Genomic DNA, 5862 nt, shown 5'->3' with positions numbered 1-5862 from the left:
TGCTAGAAATGCTTTCAAACCTTGTAGATTCACAATGCACTTTTCAAGAGTGAGTCCCACAGTTTGCAAATATTTCTGTGTGATATTAACTTCTTCTAGAACTTCACACCAGAAAGAAAGGTAACACAAAAAAGAAAAATCACATACGGCAGACAGCAACATCTGAGCCGATCCTCTTGTGTCCACATTTTCTTTGGGATTACACAATTTTTCAAGGGCTGAAGTCAGTTTTTCAAAATTTGCCCTCACTGGCTTCACAGCATCATAATGAGCGCTCCATCTTGTTTGGGAAAGTCTTTTCACTGTCACACCTAAGTTCTCCATCAGCAATTCCCAACGATGTGTAGAAACTGAAAAAAAGGAATACACTCTCTCCAATGTTCCAAAAAGAAGTCACACAGGAAGCAACACTTCCAAATGAGTGCACCCCACATAGGTTCAGGGAATGGTTTGCACATGGCATAAATCAAGCCTTGGGATTAAGCTCTTTTATTTTTGCCTGAACACCACCATGAATCCCTGCCATAGTTGCAGCATTATCATATCCTTGACCACGGCAAAGGCTTATGTCTAGTCCATCTTCCTCCAGATGTTGCAGGATATTTTCTGTGAGCTCAGCAGCAGTCTTTTCAGCAACAGGAAAGAAGCCCAAGAATGATTCCTTTACTTCTACATGGTCCCCTTCAATATGAACATATCTGATCACTTCACACATCTGATTAGTGTGGAGCACATCAGGGGTGCTGTCAAAAAGAATCTTTGCAAAGTACTTTGCTTTCTTGATATCAGCCACTATTTTGTCCTTCACATGATTTCCCAAAAGACAAATTAATTCATTCTGAATTTTTGGAGAGAAATAGGAAGTCATTCTCTTTCCAGATGCAACAGCATGTTTCAGCCTCATGAAATGTTCCTTTAAAATTGGATCATAGTTTGAGAGCAATTCTACCAATTCGAGGAAGTTGCCTTTGTTTGCGGATGACATGGTCTCTCTATGACCACGAAAGGGAAGATTCTGGTGAGCCAGAAACAAAGTTACATCCAAAAGGCGATGCAAAATATCCCTCCATTTCCTTTTCTCTCTGTCCACTGTTGTTTGATGGACATGATCAAGGTATTTTTGTAGCTTCAATCCTGCTCTCAAGGTCTTCCATTTCTCCAAGCATGTAAGATGCTGCTCAGAAGCCTCATGATCAGACACCTTTGGGTTCAGCTTCCACCACAATTGAAACCCAGTAACAAAACTGGATGCCCCTGTTACTTTGTCATCAACACCAAAAAGTCTGCAGCAAAAGCAAAACAAACTTTGTTTTGATGGAGAGTACACCATCCACGTTCTAAGAACTTTTTCGCCATTAGGCAGAGCCTTATAGAACCATGCAGTGGTCAGCTGTCGACTCTTCCCTTTTGATTTCTCTCCTTGCCTTTCAACAGGACTGAATGGCCCATCTCTATTTTGCAAAAGGTTCACTTCCCCTCTTAATAAGGTCCACTCTTAAAACATCTAGAACTGGAACTGGCCAAGCAGCAACATCAGAATAAACTGACAGTCGAACAGTCTCCTCTTATTCTTCATCATCATCATCAGAGTCTTGCCGATGCAGGCTTCTGCTGCAATCTCCTTCTTGTACATCACTTTCACCGCTTGAAGATAAAATGATCTTCTCCAATTCTTGCGCTTTCACATATGAAGCTTCTTGAGAAGATACTTCAGGCATTTCACCTCTGGATTCAACAGACTGAACGTCTTCAGCACTTTCTCCTACTGCGGTAGATGTTGAAGGTGCAATATATTTTAAAATTGATCCAGACATCGCCTCAGCTGACTTTTCTCTTGCCTTCTTAATTTTTCGTTGCTGAGACCCGCTTGGTCGATTTCGCTTCATATTGGTGTTTTCTGCAGAAAAATCCTAAATTTATTTTGGCTCTTGGGTTCGCTAGTGCGATATCTGTCTTATATTTCCCATCTTGGCATACCATTTGTAAAAGTAGACAACCCAGGGTATTTAAAGGGACACTATAGTCACCCAGACCACTTCAGCTCAATGAAGTGGTCTGGGTGCCAGGTCCCCCAGATTTTAACCCTCCAGATGCAAAAATCGCATCCAGCTTGCAGAACGTCCATAGGAAAGCATTGAGAAATGCTTTCCTATGGACTGTTTGAATGCGCGCGCGGCTCTTGCCGCGCATGTGCATTCGGCTCGACTCAGGAGCCGACGTCGGCGGGGGAGGAGAGGTCACCAGGGCTGAGGGAGCCCAGCGCTGGATTAATGTAAGTGGCTGAAGGGGTTTTAACCCCTTTAAACCCATTCAGCCACCTTTCTCCAGCGTCGGGCTCCCTCGGCGCTGGTGACCTCTCCTCCCCCTGCCGACGTCAGATCCGAATGCGCATGCGCGGCAAGAGCCGCGTGCGCATTCAAACTGCCCTTAGGAAAGCATTGCTCTATGCTTTCCTATGGACGTCCAGCGTCTTCTCACAGTGAGTTTTCAGTGAGAATTGCGGAAGCGCCTCTAGCGGCTGTCAGTGAAACTAACCCTCAGTGAAACATCTCTGAAACTGCTATGTTTTCAGCTGCAGGGTTAAAACTAGAGGGACCTGGCACCCAGACCACTTCATTGAGATGATCCTTTAAGTGGTTAAACACATTTCTAGGAAGAGAAACAGCATAGGAAAGGGATTTGGGTTCAAAAGATGTAGCGGCTAGGGCTGAGGTTTTGGAGAAGGGGGCCAGGGCAGAGGTTTTGTTTAAATGCGCCAGTTTTGTAGAAGGGGGAAGACCAGTGCTTTTGTAGAAAGGGGCTGGTGAGAACCTTCTAGAAAACTCCTGCCCTGCCCCTTTCTACAAAGCCCCTTGTCTCGCCCCTTCTAGAAAACCCCTGCCCTTCACCCTTCATATAAAAACCCTGCACCCCGATCACATAAATGTCATACACTCCCTACACATAAAAATCCTGCACACCCCCTTAATAAAAACCCTGCACACCCCTTTAATAAAAAACAAAAATTTGCACAACCCCTCTTAATAACAAAAAACCTGCACACCCCCCTTATAAAAACCCTGCACACCCCCTTAACAAAAAAAAATCTGCAGTGCACATCCTCCCTTAATAAATAAAATACTGCAACCCCCTTAATAAAAAAAAACCCTGCACCACCATTAATTAAACCTCCCACTTTAATTATTTAATCCACACCCCCTTTATTTAATCTACACCCCCCTTTAATTAATCCACACACCCCTTAATTAATCCACACCCCCCTTAATTAATCCTCACTCCCCCTTAATTAATACACCCCCCGTAATTAATCCAAACCCCTTAATACACCCCCCTTAATTAATACACCGCCCTTAATTAATACAGCCCCTTAATTAATCCTCACTCCCCCTTAATTAATCCTCACTCCCCCTTAATTAATACACACCCCCCTTAATTAATACACCCCCCTTAATTAATCCTCACTCCCCCTTAATTAATACACCTCCCTTAATTAATCCAAACCCCTTAATACACCCCCTTAATTAATACACCCCCCTTAATTAATACACCCCCTTAATTAATCCTCTCTCCCCCTTAATTAATCCTCACTCCCCCTTAATTAATACACCCCTCTTAAGTAATCCTCACTCCCCCTTAATTAATACACCCCTCTTAATTAATCCACACCCCTTAATTAATCCCCCCTTAATTAATCTACACCCCCCTTAATTAATACACCCCCCCTTAATTAATCCACACACCCCTTAATTAATACACCCCCTTAATTAATCCTCACTCCCCCATAATTAATCCACACCCCTTTAATTAATACACCCCCTTAATTAATCCTCACTCCCCCTTAAAGGGACACTCCAGGCACCCAGACCACTTCTGCCCATTGGAGTGGTCTGGGTGCCAACTCCCACTACTCCTAACCCTGCAAGTGTAATTATTGCAGTTTTCTATAAACTGCAATAATTACCTTGCAGGGTTAACTCCACCTCTAGTGGCTGTCTACTAGACAGCCACTAGAGGTCACTTCCTCCTTCATAGCACAGGAAACCTGTGCTAGAGCGTCACTGGACGTCCTCACGCTGTGTGAGGACCTACAGCGTCGCTCATTTCCCCATAGGAAAGCATTGAAATAATTTTTCAATGCTTTCCTATGGGGAGACGTTATGCGCATGCGCATTATGTCTCCTCGGCTGGTGGGCGGGATCAGTCTCGCCCACCGGCCGACGCAATACAGAGGAGGAGCGTCACGGAGGAGGAGACAGCGGCGAGGGACATCGCCGCTGCCTCAGGTAAGTGACTGAAGGGGTTTTCACCCCTTCAGTAACTGGGGATTGGGGGGTGGGAGGGAGAGGGACCCTCCAGTGCCAGGAAAACGGATCGTTTTCCTGGCACTGGAGTTTCCCTTTAATTAATCCACACCCGCCCTTAAATTAATCCACACCCGCCCCTAAATTAATCCACACCCCCCTTAATTAATACACCCCCCTTAATTTATCCACACCCACCCCTAAATTAATCCACACCCCCCTTAATTAATACACCCCTCTTAATTAATCCTCACCCCTTTAATTAAACCTCCCTCCCCTTTAATTCTTTAATCCATTACCGACTGGGTGCCTCACCGCCCGGATATTGGATCCTTCCGCTGAAGATCCGTGAAGGCGGGCTGACGGCGCTGCGCACAACGTCATCACGTTGCGCGACGCCGCGGCCCACAACACTCCTCCCCCTTCTCATCCTTGAAGTAAGTCCCGCCGGGCCGCAAAGGTGCTGACACTGTGCGCAGCGTAATGATGGGGGGTGACACATGACACTGGAAGTCATGGTACCCCCCTAGTCAGTGGCACCCAGGGCGGGCTGCCCTCCCCTCCCCCTCCCCCCTTAGTACGCCACTGGCCAGTGACATATTCATAAATATGGTTCTATTTCTAGTTATCTCCCTGTTCCTAAATTGGTTATCGATATGCATCACATACGAGATGTATTTATTTAACCTCCCTGGTAGTTCTTTGGCTGCAATTTCGTCAAGGATAGCTTCGGATAATCCTTCTGCAAATACCGTGATTAATCCGTTATTAGTCCAGTCTACCTCAGAAGCCAGGGTCCAGTCATTCTCAGATAGCCAGCTAGTGGAAACCACGACAGGGCACTGATAAAAAAGTAGTTTTGGTTTAAATAACCTTCCTTAGACTGTAATTGGCTGTCCCTGACCTCTGACCCCAAAACGTGCGTGCACGTCTATATTTAACTCTATACGTTCAGCATTTCATATTGAAATGTCACATGCACAGAGTCCAAGCACCATGAGCACTTGAAAAAACTGAAGTGTTCATTGTGTAACCCTTTGATCTATTTTGTTATACTTTTTCTATGTGTACAACATGCTAAATGATGGATTGGATACATTTAAAATATCATAAGCAAGTCTTATCTGTTGTTTACAAAACATGTTATGTGTGTGGGTTCAAATAATGAAACCACCTGAAAGTATGGTTGAACATACATATGGAAAAACTGGCATATATTTCTCAATCAGAAGAAATAAAAAGCTGATTCATTTAGAAATACATTTTATTTGATCTATATTTGCATAAATTATTGTAAATTAATATATTATATATTACAAAAGGGGGTACCTTCATAAATCCCATATTATATAGTTTGGGAACAGGGCCAGATTAAGAGCCCAGTGGGCCTGGTGCTGACAATTATGATGGGTCTAATATAGACTCTTATCGAACAAAAACACTAAAACAATCATACCTCCCAAGACCGATGTATCTGATAGAGATGGTGTTGGAGGGAAACTCAAAGGTTGCAGCTATAAGAAAGCACATACTCTATGCTAATTTCTAATTTATGCTTTCA

At 44.1% G+C, this 5862-nt stretch overlaps 1 pseudogene; it reads right to left on the bottom strand.

Moving 5' to 3' along the window:
- Window positions 1-466: 466 nt before the first annotated feature.
- On the bottom strand, window positions 467-1886 carry LOC134602468 (zinc finger MYM-type protein 1-like; annotated as a pseudogene).
- Window positions 1887-5862: the final 3976 nt, after the last annotated feature.

This window comes from Pelobates fuscus, chromosome 1 (genome assembly GCF_036172605.1).
Source record: "Pelobates fuscus isolate aPelFus1 chromosome 1, aPelFus1.pri, whole genome shotgun sequence".
NCBI classification, from domain to species: domain Eukaryota; kingdom Metazoa; phylum Chordata; class Amphibia; order Anura; family Pelobatidae; genus Pelobates; species Pelobates fuscus.
The sequence above is the reverse complement of the archived record's forward strand: the minus strand, read 5'-3'. Positions and strand labels throughout refer to the sequence as shown.